Source organism: Rattus norvegicus, chromosome 15 (assembly GCF_036323735.1).
Source record: "Rattus norvegicus strain BN/NHsdMcwi chromosome 15, GRCr8, whole genome shotgun sequence".
NCBI lineage: Eukaryota > Metazoa > Chordata > Mammalia > Rodentia > Muridae > Rattus > Rattus norvegicus.
Window position 1 is genome coordinate 98,586,810 of NC_086033.1, and position 24,629 is coordinate 98,611,438.

At 39.9% G+C, this 24,629-nt stretch overlaps 6 non-coding genes across 6 annotated transcripts; all 6 read left to right on the plus strand.

Moving 5' to 3' along the window:
* Positions 1 to 1,038: 1,038 nt before the first annotated feature.
* Positions 1,039 to 1,122, plus strand: Mir17 (microRNA 17). The gene has a single exon (NR_031818.1). It is a non-coding gene; the product is annotated as a microRNA 17 (primary transcript).
* Positions 1,123 to 1,174: 52 nt separating this feature from the next.
* Positions 1,175 to 1,270, plus strand: Mir18a (microRNA 18a). The gene has a single exon (NR_031819.1). It is a non-coding gene; the product is annotated as a microRNA 18a (primary transcript).
* Positions 1,271 to 1,321: 51 nt separating this feature from the next.
* On the plus strand, positions 1,322 to 1,403 carry Mir19a (microRNA 19a). Its single transcript, NR_031822.1, has one exon. It is a non-coding gene; the product is annotated as a microRNA 19a (primary transcript).
* Positions 1,404 to 1,493: 90 nt separating this feature from the next.
* Mir20a (microRNA 20a) lies at positions 1,494 to 1,578 on the plus strand. Its single transcript, NR_031793.1, has one exon. It is a non-coding gene; the product is annotated as a microRNA 20a (primary transcript).
* Positions 1,579 to 1,623: 45 nt separating this feature from the next.
* Positions 1,624 to 1,710, plus strand: Mir19b1 (microRNA 19b-1). Its single transcript, NR_031820.1, has one exon. It is a non-coding gene; the product is annotated as a microRNA 19b-1 (primary transcript).
* A 35-nt stretch (positions 1,711 to 1,745) lies between these two features.
* On the plus strand, positions 1,746 to 1,823 carry Mir92a1 (microRNA 92a-1). The gene has a single exon (NR_031851.1). It is a non-coding gene; the product is annotated as a microRNA 92a-1 (primary transcript).
* The last annotated feature ends 22,806 nt before the right edge of the window (positions 1,824 to 24,629 follow it).

The following is a 24,629-nucleotide window of genomic DNA, read 5'->3' on the forward strand; positions in this document are numbered from 1 at the left end:
AAGCTTTGTGGTTTTTCAACTTTATTTTGTTACACGGTTTTCCATCCAATATATTGTTGCCCTCGCCCTGTTGTCCTTGGCTTTGCAAATAGATAGACTTGCCCTTTAGGAAGGTTAGAGAACAACTTTGAGTCGGGTTTAGAGAGTGGTTGTAATTTTTGAGCGAATGTGCTTACCCTTTCTCTGTCTTCCCCACCCCCAACCTAGTCATACACGTGGACCCAGCAGCACCCGAAGCATTGCCCAAGGATACTTACTGAGAAGGAAGTTTGCCTGAGTGGGTGAGTATATTCTATTTTTGTAGTTAAACTTCTTTTTTTTTTTTTTTTTTTTTTACTTTTGTCTTTTGAGCTTGTACAACAGTCTTGATCCTTTAAGGCATGAAGTAAATGCATTTTGGACTTGGTAAAATTTTTCTGCAAAATTAAATATGGGTGAGCCAGATTTTAACTTAGTAAATCTGCACTGTGTTTTGGAAACTTCCAAAATAGTTGAAGATCCTTCAAGTTGGATCATAGAGTATATCTAATTTGGGGTGATACTTAAAACTATTTTTATGTTTTATGACTAACAAACTTGGAATTGACTAAAGAATAATCATTAATCATTTCATCAAGTGTCTGACAATCTGGAGGACAGAAGAAAGGTGATTGCTGCCTGGTTCATCTGAAGCTTTCCTCTGAGGGGACTAATAAGAAGCTGACTTGCTGATAGGTCTCATTTGTATGGTATAATTTTGTGTATGTTCTTTAATGTGTGCTTTGGGGAAAGCCTACTGTAAAATCCAACATTCGAATATGGGTTGCGTCTATGTTTAAGGAATGCTTTTTTTTTTTTTTTAAGGCTTACATGTGTCCAATTTGGAACTTCTGCCTATTGGCTTGTTTTTTTCTTGTTCAGGTATAAGCTGAAATTGAAGTCTGTCACAGGGTTTGCGCTCTGGGCTGTTCATTTTTGTCTAACTATATATCTCAAATTTAGCAGGACAGAAGAGGCCATCGTCTTGGGAGGGACTGAAGCCGGCCGGCTGACCGACCGGTCAGGATAATGTCAAAGTGCTTACAGTGCAGGTAGTGGTGTGTGCATCTACTGCAGTGAAGGCACTTGTGGCATTGTGCTGACAGCTGCCTCGAGAGGGGCTGGGCTGGGCGCCGTGGGGAGGGCCTGCTGGCGCTGCGTGCTTTTTGTTCTAAGGTGCATCTAGTGCAGATAGTGAAGTAGACTAGCATCTACTGCCCTAAGTGCTCCTTCTGGCATAAGAAGTTATGTCCTCATCCAACCCGAGGCAAGCAAGCGTGTAGGGGTCTCAATAGTTCTGTTTGCAGCCCTCTGTTCGTTTTGCATAGTTGCACTACAAGAAGAATGTAGTTGTGCAAATCTATGCAAAACTGATGGTGGCCTGCTATTTACTTCAAGTGTTGTTGTGGTTTGTTTTTAAACTAATTGTGTATTTTTATTGTGTCGATGTAGACTCTTGGCGGTGTGTGATGTGACAGCTTCTGTAGCACTAAAGTGCTTATAGTGCAGGTAGTGTGTCGTCATCTACTGCATTACGAGCACTTACAGTACTGCCAGCTGTAAGCTCCAGCCTCGGCCCGTCGCCGTCCGACTGTCCGTACTGAGCACTGGTCTATGGTTAGTTTTGCAGGTTTGCATCCAGCTGTATAATATTCTGCTGTGCAAATCCATGCAAAACTGACTGTGGTGGTGAAAAGTCTGTAGAGACGTAAGGGAAAATCAAACCCCTTTCTACACAGGTTGGGATTTGTCGCAATGCTGTGTTTCTGTATAGTATTGCACTTGTCCCGGCCTGTTGAGTTTGGTGGGGATTGTGACCAGAAGATGTGAAAATTACAATATTGCTGAAGATGCCGATTTCTACTGTAAAAACTGTTCAAGATCTTTCGGAGTATGGGAACACTGACTACTGTTGCTTCCTCATTAGTGTGAAACAAGCTTTAAGTTGAATTTTGGTTTGTTTTTATTTTTACTGAACCATTTCACTTTTGGATTTGCATGCTAGATTTAGTAAGAAATTTTATGTGTAGGCTTAGGTATTCTGGTACGGCAAAGTTAAAATATGCCTTTTGAACCTGGTATGATTCCAGGTTTATTTTATGCTAAAACCCTTATGCAACTGTTTAATTAACACAAGTTAAGAAAATGTTCCTCTTTGGATCTGTGTATAAAGAGGGTTTTTCTTTTATTAAAGCATGACATTTAGGGCGGAATATTTTCTGTTAAGACTCTAATGCATGAGTTCTTGGTGGCAACACTTAACAGTCATAACCACTGCTAATGTGCACACCCTGTAAGAAAGAACTCTCCTCAGACTGTTACCATGTGACCATGTGACCACCCCTCAAGGGAGAGATGGCAGACTGCTAAGCGGTGACAGGTATGCATGACACTTCAAAGCCCTGTGGTCTGGAGAAGGTTCTCAAAAGGTCAGGTTTAAGCTGATAGTACTTAGGCAATTATATCACCTTAAAAAAGGATTGTGATAGTAATTTGAATTTTCATAGCCTTTGTGGTTAGACAATCCACTTCGATAATTAATGTTGCTTTCTTAAAAGAAATGTAAGAAGTTTCTTGTTGGATGTCTGAGCAGCAAGGTAAGGATTTCACAAGTCTGGGTTTGATTGTAAGTGACCGGAGTTGTGCAGTCATTAACAAAATGGAAACAATCACTTTTACTACCATTCTTAACTCTTTGTAATTAGAACTTGTTTTAGATGGTTAATGAAAAACATTCCTTTAAAAAAGAGGTGAAGTTCTATAATCTCAACATGATTCATGCCTTTTCTATAAAGGGAGTAGGATTTGTCAAAGTCGCTTTAAGTGTTTGAATATTATGTTTATCTTTCAACACAGTAATAGTCTGCCAGTTGCTTTCTTCGATATGCTAAGTTAGAACTTTAAAATTAGTAGGGTTGGAATTAGGATCTTCGGGTGCTGAGCCTGTGGTAGTAATTGGGTTAAGAATGTTTTAAACTTGAATTAAGTGAGGAAGGTATCTCTTAGGGGCCTGGCAGTGAAGAGTTTTTCTAAGATTTTCTTTTCTCCATCAAGCACAAATACAACACACTCTCTGTCTTTGTCTGTCTGTCTGTCTCTCTCTCCCTCCCTCCCTCCCTTTCCCTCTTCCTTTCCCTCCTCTCTCCCTCTCTGGCTCAGCAGATGGGCACTGTCCTAATTGATTGGCTCTGGTCTCTTACACTTGGATCTGACTTAGGCGTGCATACATTTGCTTTAGGCTTTTTCAAGAAAGCAGGGGCTCACTGGTATCTCGTGTTGCATGAAAGTTAAACTGATCTTATATTAAGGAGGTAAACTGTTGATTTTACTAAAAGCCCTTAAGATGTTCATTTTAACAGGCAGACCTAAGCACAGAAAACCAGCTGGATTTTCCCTGTGCATGGTTTGAAGAGTCAGTTCTACATAATTCCTGACACAGTGCAACCTGCAGCCACCTGGAGAAAGCAGTGTCACTAAACTTTGTTGTATGTATAATCCAATTCTGCTTTGTAACCGGTAACACTAGTTTGGCTTTAGGAATTAATTGGTAATTCCTTGCTAAGCAGTGGAAACAGCTCAGTTGGATGGGGCATTCTGGGTGTTTGACTGACGGTGAGCAGCATGCCTCCTTAGAGTTCTGAGGTCATTTTGTAGACTCCACATGCAGGTTTTGTGTAGCAAAGACTGCTCTGCACTCAGGATTGGTGTGCTGTTCTGTTTGTGTAAATGATGTATAATGCTTTGAGTTGTCTAGGATCTATTCAGGAAGTGTGTGCTGGGAATTTTAAAGTATAAAAAGGTTGCTAACAAGGGTTTCAATGTTTTCCAGTGACCTAAAACAGGCAGAACATTATGAGGTACCTGGTTTATTGTGGTTACAGACTTTAGTGCTAATAAAGACTGCATTTAAAACGTGATGTACATGATGAGCATTTGGAAATAAAGTTATCTTGTAGCACTGGTGATCTTGTATCTTGTTTTTCCTGCAAGAGGGCCAAACATTTTTTTCTTGTTGAGGGTATGGGGAGACCAGTATTTAACCATGGAGTTTGTATTTTGTCTTATTTTACAGGTAAGAGAAAAATCATTGTGAAAGCTAAAATGTGCCTTGATTTCCAACCTCAAAAAATCAAGTTAGGTTATCTTTTACAAATAGGTGAGAAAAGCAACAAATTGTGCTTACGTGCCTTTGATTTGGGTTCCTAACATGTTTTGGTAGGAAAGTTTCCAGGAACAAATGACTACCTAGACGATGGGCACGAGAAGACTATCTGTCCACTCAGCCCTTAGGACTAGAACATTCTGATGTGCTGAGGTTGAAACTTGGACCCTGCTCAGGTGATTGATGTCTAAAATTGCTTATAACAGCTAATGAAGCAATGTATGCCACTCAAGGGTGATTTCATAGCATAATGTTTATAAGTCATAATAGAGTAAAAACAAGGTACTAAAGGCTAGTGACTTAAGAACTCAAGGCTCATTGAGTGAGTGCTGGAAAATGCTCCTGTAGCATTGGGAAGTAACATGAACGAATACAAAATCGGTTCTTGTCAGGTATTGAACATGATTGAAAGTGAAGAACAATAGGTCTCCGTTATATATTAATGTACATTTCTAATTTAGACAGGTCATTAGAATTTATTTTTATGGATGGGATTAATTAGGCTATTGTCAGGAAGGGAGCTAGGATTTGTAGCGAGCAGTTTGGGTTCTAAGGCTTTTCACCAGTCTATTTGCTCTGGTTCTGTTCTTGACCATAATACCTAGGTAGGTACAGTGAAAGAAGTTCTGCGTTCTCCTGAGTTCTAATCTAAGAGCATCATTTGGGTTACTTTGTAAAAAGGATGATTAGCAGTGTTTAAGGACTGTCCTTTAAGAGTTAGATATACATACGTGTTATCATGTAACCATTGCCATGGGTTGTCCAAGTCATGAACCAGCACTGCTTGGGAATCTCAAGGCCCTGTCTAACAAGCCACATTGAAGATTGTATAAGTAAGCATTCCCTTTCTTAGGCTAATACTTGAGGCCGGCTGCAAAACAATTCTTTGTGTATATAACACAACCTTTTTTCACAACTTGAGATAGTGTTTTGTTTGCTCAATTCCCATCCTACCACTCAAGAATTTGAGCCTTAATGTCTTTATGTGCTGTTTTTCTGGTACCACTGGTCCCAAACAAGAAGACTATGCCTTAGATTTCTTCTGTGGTTGCTAAAGTTCTAAGGCTCATGCTGGTATTTTCAGTTTGAGTTCTGGTTCTTTGATGTACTTTGTATCTTATTTGACCACAACAGTATATTCTGTCTGCCTCTACTCCATGCCACACACCTTTTCAGGAGTTTCATGCTGACTTACTAAGTCTTTTTTGGTGTATTATATTAGAAAAGGCTCTCCACTTAGGAAGGCCTTTTTCAAACATCACCTGAGAGGTTAGAAGTAAGCTGAAGTACATTTCCAAGCTTCATTTGATGATCATTTTTAAAATTTAGATGTGCTTCTAATCCACAGTGGTAATGCACAAGTTGCAAGCCTAGTTAGTGGTCTGAAGCCATGGCTCTCTGGTGTTGGTGTGTAAAACTACCTGGTATATAGAGTCAGGTGCAAGCCTTCAGCAAGTTAGCAAGCACCCATGTATTCATGCTGCTAGAACGAAAAAGACCTGGGCTGTTCACAAATAACATGTAAGTGAGCAGAAGCAAGTTGTCTTAAGGTTTATGGACACGTTTCTGTTAAAGAAGAGTTCGGTTATGGTATGAAGAAAATTGAAACATAACTGACATCCTCTACTGAAAGTGAGTTAAGTGAATGAGAAGGAATGGTTGTTCAAAATGGCTGGACAACTGGGTCTTCAGGGCTTAAACCTCAGCATTATTAGCTGACCTACTGCTGAGCTTTCTCAGGTTCCTGGTTGTGTTGAATGGGAAAGGTTTCAATGGTTGGTTCTCAATTCTCAGATCTACTTTTAGGACCTGAATGTGGTTTGAAGTTTGATTTGGGAAGGGGGGGTACAATTTATGCACTGCTTTGATCATTGACCACCTACCTACTCCCAGATCCAGACCAGGCCTTCAACTCGCTTCTGTAGTGCATTTTCTGTGGCCCTTGAGCTAGAGCATGGTCAACCTATCAAAGCCATATCCTTAAAATCTGGCCATCCCAGTACTTACCTCCTCAATTTGGGGTTGGAACGTGGGCTATTGGAGATGACAGCAGGAGTTAGGTAATTTGTGCCAGACTCAGATGTGAGATCCTGTGCCAAGCATGTAACTACAATCCTCAGATACTATTCCTTTATACACATTGCTTAGAGGTGTTGATGCTAACTAAAACTTGTAAGTTTTTCTATGAGGGTTTTTCCACAGACAGACCAGGAACATGGGTGCTGTGTGGTTTCCATGCCTTACCCTTAGCACATAGTGGCAAAGCAATATAGTCTTAAACCACATACACCTAAGATGAAGCAGTATTGTGGCAAACGGTTCTCTTGGAGCTATGAATGCCTCTGTGTTCTAATGATAGGTTATGGGCCCTGTCATGTGTAAGCTCCAATTTGAAGACTGCTAAGTTACTTGGCCAATATGTTAAGTTTAAGGGCTTGTTTCTCCCATTGGTAACAATGTTTTTCCAGACTTAATGAGTGTCTGAATTCAGTGGACTACAGGAGGACTCATCTGAGGCCTATACTTTATTTCTGGTGCTACTGAATAAGGGTAGTCACTTTGAGGCACAGGTATGAGAAAGTTGCTTGCAGAGTTAGAACATTTGGACCTCTGTGGGCTGCAGTTGTCCTCTTTGGTGAGGGTCAGTGTGAGGCGGCGAGAACGTAGGCAGTCATGTTTGGGTGCAGGTGAGCAGCGCATCAGCCTGCAAAGGTCTGAGCCTACCCTTAGTCTAAGGCGACTGCTTGTAGGTCTCAAAATGTCCTTAGAAACTCTGGTATGCTACTCTGTCTAGATAAGCTCTGCTTCAGAGAAAGCATTTAGTACATGTCTAGACCCTTTTAGCCATCTGACATTGTTCCTGAAGTGTGAGTTACCACAAAGGGTTTAAAGCCATGTTATTGTCTGGGACAGAAGTCTTGCAGGTAGGGGACAGTATCAGTGTCTGAAGCTTTAGATGTCTCCTTGCCTTCCACTCAGAAAAATACCCTATTTCTTGGCTTCATCTGATCTCGTGATAGCAGTTGGAAACATTACATATCTCTTCTGTACCCTCTTACATTCAAAGACCCTTGTAATGATACTGTGTTCTCCAGATACTACACAACTTCTTATGGCCAGTGAGCTCTGACTCCATTTGCTTCCTAATAACCATTTACAATGTGACATGTTTGTAGGTTCAGAGAATAATACTTGGATATTTGCCTAGTACTACAGCCTCCTTTTATCCTCTTGGAATTACACGGATTTTAAGTGTGGGTATTGTCCTAGCTACTTTGTAACTCCTGGGAATTTAGACTCCAAGATAAAGTTCTGGTTAAGAACCCCATTTGGGGGTGGGAAGTGAGCAAAGACTGGTCATGATTTTTTTCTTAGTATTTAGTACCATCATAGAGGGAAGTAAGAGAAAGTGATTGCACACAAACTTAATAGACAGTAGCCATTGAGTGAAAGAAAGATGTAGTAAAATGAAAAGCTTACAGTAATTCTCACAAGCATTCTAGAAAGAAAATGGCACCCCAGTTAGTAGGTCTCCAGAAGAGGGAAGTAATGAAACATTCGTTAGCTAAAGCCTGTGTAATCTGAAAAGGGTTGTTTGTCAGAGGAAGAAGAGACCATCATCCTCTTGAGAATTAAAACCTCAAGAATGCCTCCAAACTCAGTCATTCAACCTTGTAGGCAATTTAAAAATATATCAAGCAATTTACCCTTTGTTAGGAGTACTAAAAGTGCCCTTAAAGTGCTGATGCTCCCCTTTAACCCCAACACTTGGGAGGCAGAGGCAGGCTGATAGCTGAGTTTGAGGCCAGCCTGGACTAGAGAGTGAGTTGTAAGACAGGACTACACAGAGATAACCTGATTCAAAGAAAGTTTTAAAGGAAACCACTAATAAAGCAGTATACTTTGAAACCATTTAGGGTACAGCAAGAGTTTATAAAGCAAAAAAAAAAAGTTTACATTAGACAGTAAGATTTTATGTAAATTATGTTTTAAACAAGTTTTTAAATGTTATAACAATCCTGTATGCTCAAGGTTACGTTTCCAAGCTTACCTTGCATATTCTTTGTCCTGACTTGGAGATTTATTAAGCCTAGGTCCCTGAAAACATAGTGTCTTAGTTTGTTTTCCTTAAAATGTTGGTAAAATAGAGCTTTAGTAAATACCTGTTAGACTGATGTGTTACATGGTTGGTATTTTGGATTTTCTTGCTGTGGTATTTCCATACTGCTCTTCAGTGTCTTGTGCTGACTTTTCTGTTTTTGTTGTTTTCCCCTAGTGGTAGAGATTGAAGAGTGCTTAGTGAAAAGAAGAGCAAAAGATACATACGTAATTATGTGTACCATGCAAGAGTGACATGTATAGCTGAATGGGGCTGGATAGTGAAGACTTGCCTCGTGTATAGAGCTCAGAGCAACTCTTCAGAAGTGGCTCCCAAGAATTAGGATTTCCGGATCAGCCTTCCATTCCAGCATGGGTTTATGTGAGTTTGAGAAGAGCTTGGGCCATTTGAGGAACTAGTAACAGTCTTGTCTACAAAAGTAACATAATTGAATCCAAGCAAGGTTTGAGTACCCACACAGTAGCTTAACTCCCAGGGGGTTCAGTGCCCTCTTCTGACATCCTCTGGTCCCAAGCATGCACGTACTTGTGTATGTACATACATAATACAGGCAGAGCATTAATATGCATAAAACAATGTCTTTTATGTAGATGATTAGTCCATGACCTCAAGACTACTTTTCTGCTGTTTTCCAGCAGACAGCCATGGTCTAATGCAAACCCTGTGCTAAAGGCTGTGTATCCTTAGAGATCCTTAGTTTTGAGATAAGTCTCTTGTATAGAATCAGGATTAGTATAACAAAGCATTAATGAAGTAAATGAAGGCTTGTAAGTACTACTAGAATTCAGGGAAAATGACTGATAAGTACTACATTTCGTGAACATTACAGCAGGTCATTGAGGTAGACTTGTTAACAGGCTAATATAGCATACCATAGTACAGTAATTAGGTGGGTTTTATTTTTGATAATTTGATCTTGGTATTTTAGTCTTTAGTACTTTTCAAAAATGTTAAGAAAATGAATCTGTTAGTACCAAGTGAATCAATTCAGTGATGATTGGTAAGACACAGTGCAGTCCTGATTTTCTGGTTTATATAGAACTGGGGACTACATTCTGTAGAAGTGCTTGACTTCTTTAAAATGATGAAATGTTAGAAAATCAAAAACCCTAAATGTCATCTTAAAGACATTTTCAGTCTTGCTCATGTTTTAAAACCTACTGTAACACTTTAAAGACAGGTTTGTCTTTAAAAGGTTGCCATTCACAAGTAATTTTCATTTTTGGATAGGGCTGTTACTTTGATTTCATTTGGTTTATAAAATTTAGGGACAGCAATACATTTAGAAGCCATAATTCAACCTTAAATTACAGGGTTCCTACACACATTCAGTTCTGGGTAATGATAGAGTCTAGAAAAAGGAAGCCCTGATTAACTTAGGAAAAAAACTAGCCGAAAAATGGAAGAATCATACTTTGATAAGGTTATGCTGCAGCAATTTAATAAACATTCTGCAACTGGATTATTTAAATAACTGTCAATGACAATTGTAACCTTTCTCGCTTAAAAAAACAATGCTAGCTAACCAAAGCCTGTGCTGCTGGGATGTTGTTAATAACTGAGGTCTACATGTTAACCCTCTTGGAACAGGGTTTAAGTACTGCTGACACTATTCTTTCCTAAACTCATCCAATAGTTGGAGAAGTCTGAGGAAATCAATCCCTATTAAATAGTTAACCATAAGGCATATTTGTCTTAGCAAACACACTGCTTTCAAAATGTTCCACTTTTGAAATTGCTTGACTCTTTTATGTTGACCCAGTGACTTTGTTTGCAAAGGTTAAAAGAAGAGGAGTTAAGCAATTGTTTGGCACTTTTGAACGCTGTAAATGATAGTACTGGATAAAATGAATAAAGTGAGCTTTTAAAAGTTAATGAACAACCGACCTTTTCTTTCTTTTCATGGGAGTATGTATTTGAGATGTTACTAGTTATGAGCCCACTTGTTTTACCTCTCATTGTCCATATGTACCCTATTTCCCCTTCACTGTTTCCTTTTTATTTATCTTCCTCTTCTCTGTCTATAGCTTCTGCAGTTCGCGTTGATGTGTGTCATTAGGGATTTTTCTAGTAATATTATGGGTTATATAGTTTTAAATATTGGTGGCCTTATAAAGTACTAAGAATAAATTTTAATTTTTTTAGACATTTTACATTCCTCTGTAAAACACAGACCAAAAGTACATATTAAAAACTAGATTTTGGTATGAGGAGTGAAATTTGTACTACCTGGACATATACCTGAACTGTCTTATTTGTAGAATCAAAATCCTAATCAGTATGCCAAAGTTTCTAGTGATCTGGCATTTCCAAGTTATCTACTCTGTCTTGAAGTTACCTTCATCTAAAAGCTAAATAGAGATCTCTAAAGACTTATGTATGGGCTAATATGTAGCAATATATTGTTTTCCATATGCTTTTCTTTCTGTCACCTTGTTTATTCCTATTCTAATACCTAAATATTCCAAAAATTGCTGTCAATAGCTTCATGTCCAACATGAAGAAAGCTGCCTTCAGTACTTGCATTGGTGTAGAATTATGTTAAATGGTGGAATGAATGAAGTTGGGCCCGATGTGTCATTATGTTTGAATGCTTCATTTCTAATGTTGTTTGAGGAGGTGTGATCTTGCTGGGGGAAGCACCCCTTCTTTGTTAACAGGTCCAGATGTGTGCTCTTAGCTGCTCCTGCAAGCATCCCTTTGCCAGCTGGACCCTAGTCCTTTGGAAGAGTAAGCCTAACTAAGGTGTCTTGGTTATGGCCTTTAGTCCCAACAATGGAGGGAGGTGTATATATTCCATAGGAAAGAATGAGATTGAATGAAGACACAATCTGTGGCCAACAATAACTTCTTAGCCAGTAAAATGAGGCCATAGCTAATACCCACTGCCAGGATAAAAGTACATACTTCAAATGGTCTGTTTTGCCTCCTTGAGTACACTAACAGTGATGGTTTGGATATGCTTGGGCCAGGGAGTGGCACTCTTAGGAGGTGTGGCCTTGTTTGAGTTGGTATGTCACAGTGGGCATAGGCTATAATACCCAAGTCATAATTCCCTGGAAGTGGATCTTTTACTAGCAACCTTCAGATGGAGACAACTCTCAGCTCCTGCACCATGCCTGCCTGGATGCTGCCTTGCTCTTGCCTTGATAATGGACTGAACCTTCGAACCTGTAAGCCATCCCCAATTAAATGTTGTCCTTACGAGATTTGCCTTGGTCATGGTGTCTGTTCACAGCAGTAAAACCCTACTAAAGACACAGACCCTTAAAGACATAAATCTAAAAACTGTTCTTGTCTCTAACAAAGTTTCTTAGCAAAAACAATAAACATCCAACCTGGTCTGCTGCAAAGCTGCCAGGAAGCACAATGACAGTGTGGTTACCTGGAGACTTGAGTGTCTGTTTAAAATATCCAAAGAACTTTCAAGAGGCTTGAGTAATTGTGCTACCATATATTCATTCTTTCCTCCTTCACATAGGACTTGTCTTACATAAACTCTAATAAAGATAGGGTAGCCAAGAAATTCACTTAATGCTAGTACATAGATCTTTGCTATGGTCAGCTTCTCCATGCCAATGATAAGAAGTAAGGCAGATCTGCAGGTAACCCCAGTTTATGGAGTGACATGGAGCCAGCTTATAAGTCTAGAATGTCTTATAAGTCTAGAATGTCTAGACGAGTGGTCCTTAACCTTCCTTACATGGACTCTTCAGACAGCTCTTGACATGGTGACCCCCAGCGATAAAACTATTTTTGTCACTACTTTCTTAACTAGTTTTGCTACCATTATGAATCATAATGTAAATATCTGTGTTTTCCAATGCTCTTAGGTGATCCCTTCCTTTGAAAGGGTGGTTTGAGCCCCACCCCAGGGATCTGACACTTACAGGTGGAGAACTTTTGGCTAAGGGCTACTTCAGCATGCCTAAAAGGGCACATGCAATATGTAACTCTAGAACAGTTAACTAAAATGTCTAAGAAAATGAGAGAGTAGTAAACATTTAGTTAACATTATTTAATAGCAACTCTCAATATTAGCAGTTCCAATTCCCTAGCAGCAAGATGCCAACAGTCTGAATTAGAATGCAGGACCCATTTTTTTTCCTCCATAAAGCTCTTTACCTTAAGGTAGAAGGTAACAGTAGACCAAACAAATAGAAAAAAGGAACAAGCAGGTGTAACTATTGTAATACCTGACAAAATAATTTTAAAAAACAAAACTAATCAGAAGGAAATTTAAATCAAGAAACACAGATGGATACCCTTAAAACAAGCATAGAGTGGTGGTTTGTATATGTTCAACCCAGGGAGTGGCACTGTTAGTGTAGCCCTGTTGGAGTAGGTGTGTCACCGTGGGTGTGGGCTCTAAGAGCCTCATCCTAGATGCCTGGAATCCAGTATTCTGCTAGCAGCTTTCAGATGAAGATGTAGACCTCTCAGCTCCCCCTGCACCATACCTGCCTGCATGCTGCCATGTTCTCATCTTGATTATAATGGGCCGAACCTCTGAACCTGTAAACCAGCCTCAATTAAATGTTGTCTTTTAATTGCCTTGGTCATGGTATCTATTCACAGTAGTAAAACCCTAAGACACAGATTTAAAAATCACAGATTGAACCCAATATGATAGTAATATCAATATACCTACCAATGGGTAGATCATCAAGACAAAAATTAAATAGGAAAACTCAAGTAGACCAGATAGACATTTATAAAACACTGCCAACTGTCTTGGTCACTGTTCAATTGCTGTGAAGAAACACCATGACCATGGCAACTTTTAAAGGAATGCATTTTAAAATTGAGGCTTGCTTACATTTTCAGAGGTTTAGTCCATAGACATCATGGCAAAGAGTGTGACAGTATGCAGGGAGACATGGTGCTGGAGTAACAGCTGAGGGTCCTACAGCCAAGTCTCAGAAAGAGAAAACTACTGGGCTAGGATTGTGCCCTTGAAAACATCCTACCCCCTACCCCTGTGACACACTTCAACAAGGCCACACATCCTAATCCCTCTCAAGTAGCATCACTCCCCAATGACTAAGCACTCAAATACATGAGCCTATGAGGCTCATTCCTATTGAAACCATCACACCACTAAAACATTTAAGGAATATACTGCTCAGAAGTTCACATAACTTTCTCCAAAATTAACCAGAATCAGGATATAAAAGTCTTAACAATTCATGAAAATAGAAATACCATCCCTTTTTCTATGTGACCAGGAAGGAATAAAACTAATACCAGAAACAAGCATCATAAGGAACACAAGCTCATGGAAGTGAAATAACACATTGCTAATGGAAAACTGGGTTAAGGGAAAAACTAAGAAGGAAATTATTTTTTTTCTAGAATTAAATGAAAAAAATTTATGCGGCAAAATAAAAGCAATTTTAAGAGAATCACTCATAGTATTCAGTACCTACATGAAATAAACTGGAGAGATTAAGTACTAATATGATGTAGTTTGAAGGCCTTATTAAAATATTGATCAAGCCCAAAAGAATGGAGAAAATGAAAGTCAGGGCTGAAATTAATAAATTAGAGCAACAAAAAAAAAAAAATAAGAACCAATGGAACAAAGAGTTGATGCAATGAATAAGCTAACAGGACTGTAAACCACTAGACAAACAAAAAGGAGCTAATATAATTAGTAAAATCAAAGCTGAGAAGGTAAAAATCAAAAGTAGATACCTGAATATTCAGAGACTCATAATGACTTACTCTAAAAATCCATACTTAGCCAGACCTACAAATAAAACCAGATACACTGAAACTAATAGAAGAGAAAGTGGGGAAGATCCTTGAACACATGGGTACAGGGGAAAATTTCCTGAACAGAACACCAATGGCTTATGCCCTATGATCAACAATCGACAAATGGGACCTCTTAAAATTGCAAAGCTTCTGTAAGATGAAGGACACTGTCAGTAAGACAAAATGGCAACCCACAGATTGGGAAAAGATTGAGGGCAAATATCCAAAATATACAAAGAACTCAAGAACCTAGAATCCAGAGAACCAAATAACCCTATTAAAAATGGGGTACAGAGCTAAAGTGAATTCTCAACTGAGGAGTCTCCCATGGCTGAGAAGCACCGAAAGAAATGTTCAACATCTTTAATCATCAGGGAAATTCAAGTCCAAACAACCCTGAGATTCCATCTCGCACCAGTCAAAATGGTTAAGATCAAAAACTCTAGTGACAACATGCTGGTGAGGATGTGGAGAAAGAAGTAACACTCCTCCATGTTGGTGGGATTGCAAGCTGATACAACCACTCTGGGAATCAGTCTGGTGACTCCTGAGAAAATAGGAAATAGTTCTACCTGAAGACCTAGCTATACTACCACTGGGCATATATTCAAAAGATGCTCCAACATAAAACAGACACATTCCACCATGTTCATAGCAGCCTTATTTATAATAGCCAGAAGCTGGAAACAACCCAGATGTCCCTCAACAGAAGAATGGATACAGAAAATGTTGTACATTTACACAATGAGTAGTAACTCGGCTATTAATAAACAATGATTCTATGAAATTTGCAGGGAAGCGGATGGAACTAGAAAATATCCTGAGTGAAGTAGCCCAAACACAGAAGAGCACACATGGTATGTACTCACTGATAAGTGGATATTAGCCCCAAAATATACAATGCCCACGATACAACCCACATACTATATGGAATTTAGGAGGAAAGACCAGGGTGTGGATGCTTCAGTCTGGCATTGAGCTGGTAACAATTATTGTGGAAGGTGGAGGGAGGGAAGAAACTGGGAAAGAGAGAGGAGAGGGAGGAAATAAGGGGGCAGTATCCGGTACTGGAGGGGACAGGAGAGAGGTACAGAGGGTCAGGAAATCAAATAAAAATATGTAGCAGGAGAGAGTGAGGAACTGATGATAGCCACTAGAGGCTTCCAAGACCCAACAGGGATGAGTTTAGCAGAGAAGGGGAGATAGAACCTGTAGAGACCACCTCCAGTAGATAGGCTTGGCCCTGGTGGTGGGTTGGGGGCCACACACCCATCTCAAAGATCTCATTTAACTCAGAAATGTTCCTGTCCATAGAAAGAATGGGGGGAAAATGGAGCAGATACTAAAGGAAGGACCATTCGAGGTCTGTCCAACTTGGGGATTTATCCTGTCTGCAGACACCAGACCCATTGCAGTTGCCAAGAGGCACTTGATGACACATACCTCCTAGTATGACTACTCCTTGGGAGGTCCAGTCAACAACTGATCGGTAACCAAATACAGATGTGGATACTTGTAGCCAACTATCAGATCGAGCTCAGGGATGCTGGTGGGGGAGCCGGCAGAAGGACTGGGGGAGCTAAGGGGGACTGCAACTCCATAGGAAGAACAACATCAGCTGGTCGGATCACCCAGTGCTCCCAGGGACTAGACCACCAACCAAGGAATGTACCTGGATATGCTTCTCAGCTGTAGAATTTTTCTCATAGAACATTTAGGGTCTTTGATGTCCAGAATTATATCATTAGGACATCATTTGAGCAAAGAGTCGGCCTATACAATGGGAAAGTCATTACTGGCTGTGTACCTGTCACAGAGTTAGTATGGAGAATACACAAAGAACCAAAAGCCTAACCGTCATGAAAACAACTCAAGCATTGGACATGGAAGTAAACAGAATTCTCAAGAGAGAAAAATAAATGGCTGATAGTATTTTTTTTTTTACATTCAACATTCCAGGGGTGGTGTGCAAGTTAAATCTCCTTCAAGATTTCATATTCCCCAGTGAGAATGGCCAACACCAAAGAAACAAATGACAAGCAAGGATAGTGTTGAAGTATGACCTTTATTCCCAGTTGGTGCAAACCAGTACAGTTACTATGGAAATCAGTGTGACATGTCTTAAAAAGCTAGAAATAAATCTATCACATGATTCGGCTGTATATTTTTGCTTATATACCCAAAACACTTGTATCTTACAACCAAGATGTCTGCTTGTCCATGACATTGTAGTTTCATTCACAGTAGTCAGGAAATGGAAAAAGCCTACTTATCAATAAATTGGTAAATAGATAATGAAAAGTTGGTGCATTTACACAATGGAATATTATCCAACTGCTAAGAAAGGTAAAAATACAAAATTTTCAGGTAAATGGATAGATCTGTTAATAATCATTCTGAGTGAGGTAACTCACAGAAAAACAAACATCACATATTCTCTTCGTGGATATTAGCTGTGAATCTTCAGACGTGTACTCCATTGGAATATGCACACAAGTATAAGTATTGGTATAAGGCAATGAGACATGGGAACATTTGATAGAGGGAAGGTAGAACACAGCGGTGTAGAGGGTTAAAGGAACAGTGGAACAGGAAGGGTTAATTTGGGGTGGTGGTGCAGAACACAGAAGAGAATGTGGGGAAGGGTAACTAATACTAATGGCCTTTTGAAAAAGCCATATGGGAACTTGGGGTTTGAATAGGAATGCCCCAATAGAATTATGTGTTTGAATGTTTGGTCCACAGGGAATAGCACTGTTAGGAGTAGATGTGCCTTTGTTGAAGGAATTGTGTCACTGGGTGTGGGCTTTGAGGTCTCTGAAGCTCAAGCTAGTTTACTTCTGCCTGTAGATCAGCATGTAGAAGTCTCAGCTCCTTCTCCAGCAGCGTGTCCGCCTCCCCACTGCCATGCTTTCTGCCATGAGGATAACTGAGCGAATCTCTGAACTCCAAATAAATGTTTCCTCTAGAAAGTCGCCATGGTCGTGATGTCTCTTTACAGCAAAAGAAAGCTTAAGACAGAAAGCTGTTGTAGAAACTGATCTGTCTGTCTCTCTGTCTCTATCTCTATATCTCTATCAACATATATATATATATATGTATATATATATTTAACAGAATTATGATAAAATGGGGAATAATACCTCAAGCTTAATCTAGCAAATGAAAACCTCACCTCTGAGGTGTCAAAGCTTTGTCCATATGTTGCTCAGAGGAGGCAAAATGTAGGTCTGCCTTGTCTTGGAACCAGAGCACAGTTGGAATGTCACTCAAGGAAGGCAGAATGCAGTCTAGGATAGGAGTCCCAGTCCGTGTTCTCCTGGATGAGAAGCAGCAAGATCTGGGATGGGTGCTGTGGTTGTTAAAGTCCTATGTACCCAGATACCACTGGAAAACTCAGGGAGTTGGGGATGGGAGGGCCAGGGACCCTTGCTAAGTCCCAGACAGGGAAGAATCCACCTTAGCTCTGAGTGAGTGCCAAAAGTACAAAGGGGCTGGAAGAGAGGCCTTCTATGGGAGATCTAGGCATGGCTATTTGCAACAAAGTCCTCCCCCATAACCATCCTTGATAAAGAAGACAATCCTTGCTTGTCCAAATTGTTTTATTCATGGTGGATGAAAATGTATGTCTTACTCACTGTGAATCAGGAATTAAATAGCTTTTGCAGGAGGGGATGGCTAGGAAAGGAAGCTCATTGGCTAAACACTCAGGGTCTACTAGATAACTCATTAACATGGAGAACTCTAGGTTTTTATGCAGTTGTCATGGTCTTCTTAGTGGGATGTCATAGTTACTTAGTCTGGCCAGGAACTGATTCTAATGCTTACTGTTCTCAATTTTTTTAACCGGGGTTTTAAAATCTGCTTTGACCATGCCAGTTCTTCTTCCTGGGGGCACAGTTCCACTTGCCCACAACAGGGTATCAGTTACCTTTTATTGAGTTGCTGGATGATGGAGTCACATAGACCACCAAACATCACAGACTATTGCTGATACTCTTGGATAACTTCCCGAGCTCGACAGTAAGACCCTGTTGCAGAAGATAGCATATTCTGGAGTCACAGAGCATGGGGAAATCAAGCTGATGCTTCACTTGGATGCTTTATCCCTACTGGCTATTTTCATGGTACTGGAAGGTGCGTGATACCAGGAGAGAAAAATAATCTTCGCTAACTTGGAACCTTTCAAACTACAGTGACTGGCTTGACAAGATATGCTTATTGATGCAATAATGGCATACATGTCATAGAAGCAACCAATCATTTTCTGATTGGACCCAAGGCATAATCCATAAAATAAACCCAGACATGGCACTGCTAAAGAGACCCAGAACCTGTGGCTAGGAAGATCACAGGCCCTAGGGGAGAACCAAATACTATTATTTGCTAAATGGACTACGCCATTAGTAAAATGACTCCTAGTCGTATATTGCTCTATCCAGAGATGACATCATCTCTCCATCCCATCAGAGAAACTTCTTCCAGTAGAGGGCGATTAACATGACACCCTCATCTAGTCAAAATGCAACAATAAGAGACTGGAGTTCTCAGCCATAAATGTGAAATACATCTCATACCCCTTCCTCCAGTGCTCAAGATATTTTGTAGAAGAGAGTGTAGAAAAATTCTAAGAACCAGAGGTGGTGGACTACATTAAGGAAACAGCGTTTTCCAAACACAATTGGGCAGTTGCACATATGAACTAAGAATAGTTTTGACAGCAACCACACAGACCCCTCAAACTCCAGCCAGGCAAAATCCCAACAGAAAGCCAGCACACAAAATCCTACCACTAGCTGGGGCATTTGATAGGTGCTGGGAGAAGACAGTCAGCTATCTTTTAAATGATTCCTTTAAGTGACATGTCAAGTAAGGCACCACTTTTAAGACTGGTTGTGTAACACCAACCATAATTGATGGGAAAGCAAAAATACTAAACAGAAAATTCAGAGTCAGGTGAGAAGAGATGGGAGGGTACATATATTTATCCAGGTACCCAAAGTTTTTAGCTAGTAATGGAGGGAAGTATTTGCAAATTATTTACCATTACTTCCACACTTTCTGAATTGTTTCTGTAGGAGAGTCTGCTCCATTCAGTTGCCAGTTAGAAGTTAAAAACCAAATAAAAACAGTAGTGCTTGCAAAATCCAGGTCATATCCTCTGAAAGTAAGTAAGCATTCTCAATCTTTATCTTTTGGAATGACATAATAAGTCATCTATGGCTAAAAGGAAGCAAAAGGAGATTCTAAGACTGCTGGACTGAGAGTGCAGCACGATGAGACACCTTACCGTAGGTGACATTTTTGGAGCAGTTTCCCTCATAAATTGAGTTGCCTTTGTAGTGGAGTCAAAGGCAAAGATACACATGCGAGATGAGTTCTTTGTAACAGTGATCCCTGGAGCAGGAGCAACTGAAATGAGAGCTAAGCTAGAGACTTGGCAACGGCTAAAGCTGCCTGGTCCTTTAGGAACTGAATTCCAAAACTAGACTGAAATGACTCCATGATGATATTTACTTCACAGTCCAGTCGTAATGTGAGATGTGTGGATAGTTTGTAAGACAGGTAAGTGTCTATAGAACTTGTCATTCAGGAAGTCTGTGTTTCTGCAGGTCCTTCTGAAGCCAGACTCTGAAGCTGGAGTTATTGGTAGTAACAATAACTACCAATAATAGTTCCTGACTTGGGAACTGAACTCTGTTCCTTTGGAAGACTAGAAAGGACTCTTAACTGTTTAGTCTTCTCTCTAGCCCTAATCAATGATTTAAAATGCTACTTGAAAGTTGTGTCATACATTACATCCCCTGGACACAAATTTGCTTATTCTGCATTAATCCTAACTCCTCCTCACAGCTGTGGGTAGAGGCTCTTGAATTCAACCATGCTGGAAACTGGCTGGCTTCATATTGTATAGGTAGGTCTTAAGCAATCACAGTTTCTGTGAGTTCATAAGTACAGTGGTTGTCCGGAAGAGACTCTTTTGGCCTAGTCACCTGACACCTATGGGTTGTTGTTGTTGTTGTTGTTGTTGTTGTTGTTGTTGTTGTTGTTGTTGTTTTATGTTTCTGACCTTATCAGGGCTGGCCCGAACCTTGAGTGGATGCGGTTTGTTGTAGACCCCATTTGTGGCTGAGCTCTTCAAAGATGTTTGTTCTCTGTACTTGGGATTTTCTTCACTAAGAAACATCCACTGCACAGAGACACTTCTGTAATGAAGTCTGTAGACTATACTAACCTATGAGTATAGAGATATGAATTTAAAAGTTAACTTGAAATTCTGTTCAATTAATAAAACAATAATAGTAGGTTTAGACCTGGGTCTATGAAGCCTTTTGGGAGCCAGAGTATTAGCAACTGGCATGGATATCTTTCTTCACAGTAGGCTTTAAATTCAATCAGAAAGTAATTGGTTGATTACCTCTCTCTGCTAGTTTTTATTTTTAACTTGACATTACCTGCAGTCACTTGGAAAGAGAAAATCTAGATTAAAGGGTTGTCCTTATAAAACTGGGGTAGGGTATGTCTGTGGGGCATTGCCACAGTTATTAATTACTGTAGGCAGTACGTACCGTCCCTGGGCAGGCGGTCTCAGGCTATATAAGAAAGCTAGCTGATCATAAGTCAGTACTAAACCGTGTTACTCTACAGCTTCTGCTTTTGTTCCTGCCCCAACTCCCTTCAGTGACAGACTGTGGCCTGAGAATGTAAGCTGCAATAAACTGTTACCTAAATTGCAATTTGTCAGAATGCTTTGTCACAGCAACAAAATGAAACTAGAATATACCTATTATACACGTCACTATTGTGTTCTCTGTAGTCCTATTGTGCCATGCTTGAGGTTATTGTGTCACAGCAGGGTATGGTGCTGGCTCCCCTCTCCCCCATTAGCCCGCACAGATTCTCCAGCACTATGAGTGTCAACCAACAGGAAGAACATGACAGTTTAGTACCAACTTGATTTTCTCTGCGACCTGTGACCAAAGTGTATGGTGTGTTCAGCTAAACAGTCTTACCATCACGTTCTGGTGTCGAACAAAGAACAGTGACGATAGCCTGTGTGACCTGTGACCAAAGTGTATGGTGTGTTCAGCTAAACAGTCTTACCATCACGTTCTGGTGTCGAACAAAGAACAGTGACGATAGCCTGTGCGACCTGTGACCAAAGTGTATGGTGTGTTCAGCTAAGCAGTCTTACCATCACGTTCTGCTGTCGAACAAAGAACAGTGACGATAGCACAATCCCGACCAACAAATCAAGATGTCCCATGCCTGCCACTGGGATTCTCATTTATCAGTCTTTAGCTTCTGGGAGGAATATAATCCTCAATGTATGGTTCCTCTAGTTAAATTCACGCACACTCACACACACACACACACACACACACACACACACACACACACGCATGCACTCATGCACACATGCACGCACATTTGGTTTACAAAATAATAGAGTGGCACATGGCTTTTTCACATGCCCTTAGTTCTCGCTCACCCTGGATCCTAGTATCAAATCTTTTGATTTGTGTGTTCAACCTGTAGTACCTATGTATTTGGAGACCCCAGATGTAGAAAGAGGCCATTGGTGAGTAGGGAAAGGCAGTCTTGAGGGAGTGTGGGTAATGGACCAGGCAATACAAAGGGGAAGGACAAGAGTGAAAGGAGGAGTAAGCAAGCAGGGCAGAGGGATGCAACTCACATATTTTTTTTTTTATTAACTTGAGTATTTCTTATTTACATTTCGAGTGTTATTCCCTTTCCCGGTTTCCGGGCAAACATCCCCCTAATCCCTCCCCCTCCCCTTCTTTATGGTCTTCCCCTCCCCATCCTCCCCCCATTGCTGCCCTCCCCCCAACAATCACGTTCACTGGGGGTTCAGTCTTAGCAGGACCCAGGGCTTCCCCTTCCACTGGTGATCTTAGTAGAATATTCATTGCTACCTATGAAGATATTTTTAAGAGAGTAAAGCTTAAGTGTTTGTGAGATGCCAGCCCGGATGGAGACAATATTCTTCCAACTTTGATGTTTATGTAAGACTGCTTTCCTGAAAGTAGGATAGAAGTGGCAGGGCTGCAGGTGACTTCCTAGTCTTGGTTTTCAAGGTATGTTTGTCTCTCTGCTGTTTCCCTCAATTCTGAATGGAAACAGAAGGTTTGACCCAAAGTTGAACACAGAGTTAAGGGAAGTCTCTCTAGTTTCAAAGAGTCCACACAGAGAGCATGAATGTGCCTTGTGATGCTGTTTTTTCTTGTCTTGTGTCACCTGACTCCTTCTGGACAGACATGTTGGAGAATAGCAAAATTATTTTCTTTTTTAAATTTGCCCTTGGGCTTTTTGTTATCAGTCTAACCTATTCCCTACCACACAACATTTCTCTCTCTCTCTCTCTCTCTCTCTCTCTCTCTCTCTCTCTCTCTCTCTCCCCTCCCTCCCTCTCTCTCTCTCCCTCTCTCTCTCTCCATTTTCATCATATCCTTTCAAAATTTAATACATTATTTTCTTTCTATCTGACATGCAAAGTCTACAGTATTTCTTTCCCTTGGGTCTACCTCTCATATTTCCTTTGTCAGAAAGAAGTGTTTGCAAAATTCTTTGACTACATCTCATTACTTTTTACTGTCACTGCCTGAAGGCAGAGCCCATAATGTAAATATAAAAAACTGTGTTCAGCTAAGTTCCCTTGAGTATGTAATTATGCATTCCAATTCTGGGATATACCTAAATAGGAAGAATCGTCGTCTCCAACATGAGATTCTTTATGGCCTCAGTCACACAGGGAAGAACAGGCAGAGGGGACAGCTGTAGTAACTAACCCTAAATAAGGCAAAACGTAGTGAAAATATTCTCCATTTTCACTGTTGATGTTCTAGGGAGAATTCTCCTACTACAGAGGCCCCAAAGGAAGAGTGAAAGAATTCTAATGTGATTTGGAGGAGCACAAAATATTTCATATAGTAGTATTTTATTCATCTTCAGAAGTACCAAGTGTTTTGAGTATACTTTGTATGAATGTACTTGATGAATAGCAAAATATTATCATTTCCCATCACAAAATCATAAACCCTAACACAGTATCAGGTATCATTTTTAGTTATTATGCTATCTATAACAACTCAGTATATATGAAAGCATGGAAATATTTTTTCTACATTAAATATATGGCAACTCTTAAAGATGTAACTCTACATATATACAGATAAAAAGCAGTCACTGTGCATGTAATTAGCTGATGATCAACTGGTTTATTAACCAAATTGAAATACAGCTGTCTCAAACCAACATTTCACTTTTGAAGCAGAAGTAGAGAGTAGATTGTTCTAGTTAGATTTTTAAATATATAAGCCAAGGCTTAAGGAATTATGGATATAGAGCCATGATGTAGAAGAATCATTTGGTAAGAATATTCATGTAAATAAAAAAGTGCCTTCAAATACAAAATTAACTAAATTTAATTGCTGACATAACCTGATGTCTCTTGAAATATCATTTGGAAAACTATATAAGTATAAAAACTACTATAAGAACTAACAATAAAACAAAGGTAAATTTAGAGATAGAACATTGTTTCCTAAAGTTTTGTCATTTAAAATCACTTTCAATGTGTCTGTCACATCTACATAGTACCTAACATAACATCCATTCAATAGCTTTATATTTCATTCCTTTTTACTTCACGGTTTAATTCCTTTTCTACATCATTTATTTAGTGTATGGGTGTGTGCATGTGTACCACAGAAAGTGTGATAGTCAGAGGATGACTTGGAGTGGTTGGTTCTCTCCTCTGACCATGTGGGTCTGGAGATGGAGCTCAGGTCCTTAAGCACAGAGGCCAGCACCTCTGCTGGCTGAGCCTTCTCCCCAACCATGTGTCAGCTACAGCACAAAAAACAAAACAGCATCATGGTTTTGATTGTGATACATAATATATTTATGTAATAATTTAAATATCATATTAACCACATGCTATTCCCAAAACATACAAAGAGCAAACACATTAACATTCAAATAAGTAGAACTGTTTGGGGGTATGCTGCCTGCAAATGGTTTTTGATTATTTACAAAATATACTTCACTTAATGATTAGTATATAATATCCTCTGTGTTCAGGGTATATACTTTTAAAAAAAATCTGCTAGATTTAAAATTTCATCATAGCTGCTCCATAAGTTCAAGTGCTGGTTACATGGGTCTCCTTATTTCTGCAGGGCAGTAAGACCATTAGCACCATGCATACAGGGCTGGATATTGGCCGTGAAGTAGCCTTCTAAGCACTAACACGACAGGGACTGCAGGAGTAGCTCAGCAGTTACTCCTTCTTACTGCGAAGACGGAGGTTGATTCTTAGCACCCACTGGGACCTCACAACTGTCTGTAACTAGAGACATTGACACCTACTTCCAGACTCTGTGGACACCAGGCATGCATGTGGGACACATACATAAAGGGAGAAAACACACTTGTACACATGAAATAAATATTAAAAATTGATTTTAAAACAAAGCATCAAAAACCCACAAGGAGCAGGAGACAGGGTGTGGCAGATATGAGAATACTTGGAGTGAAAATGGGAGA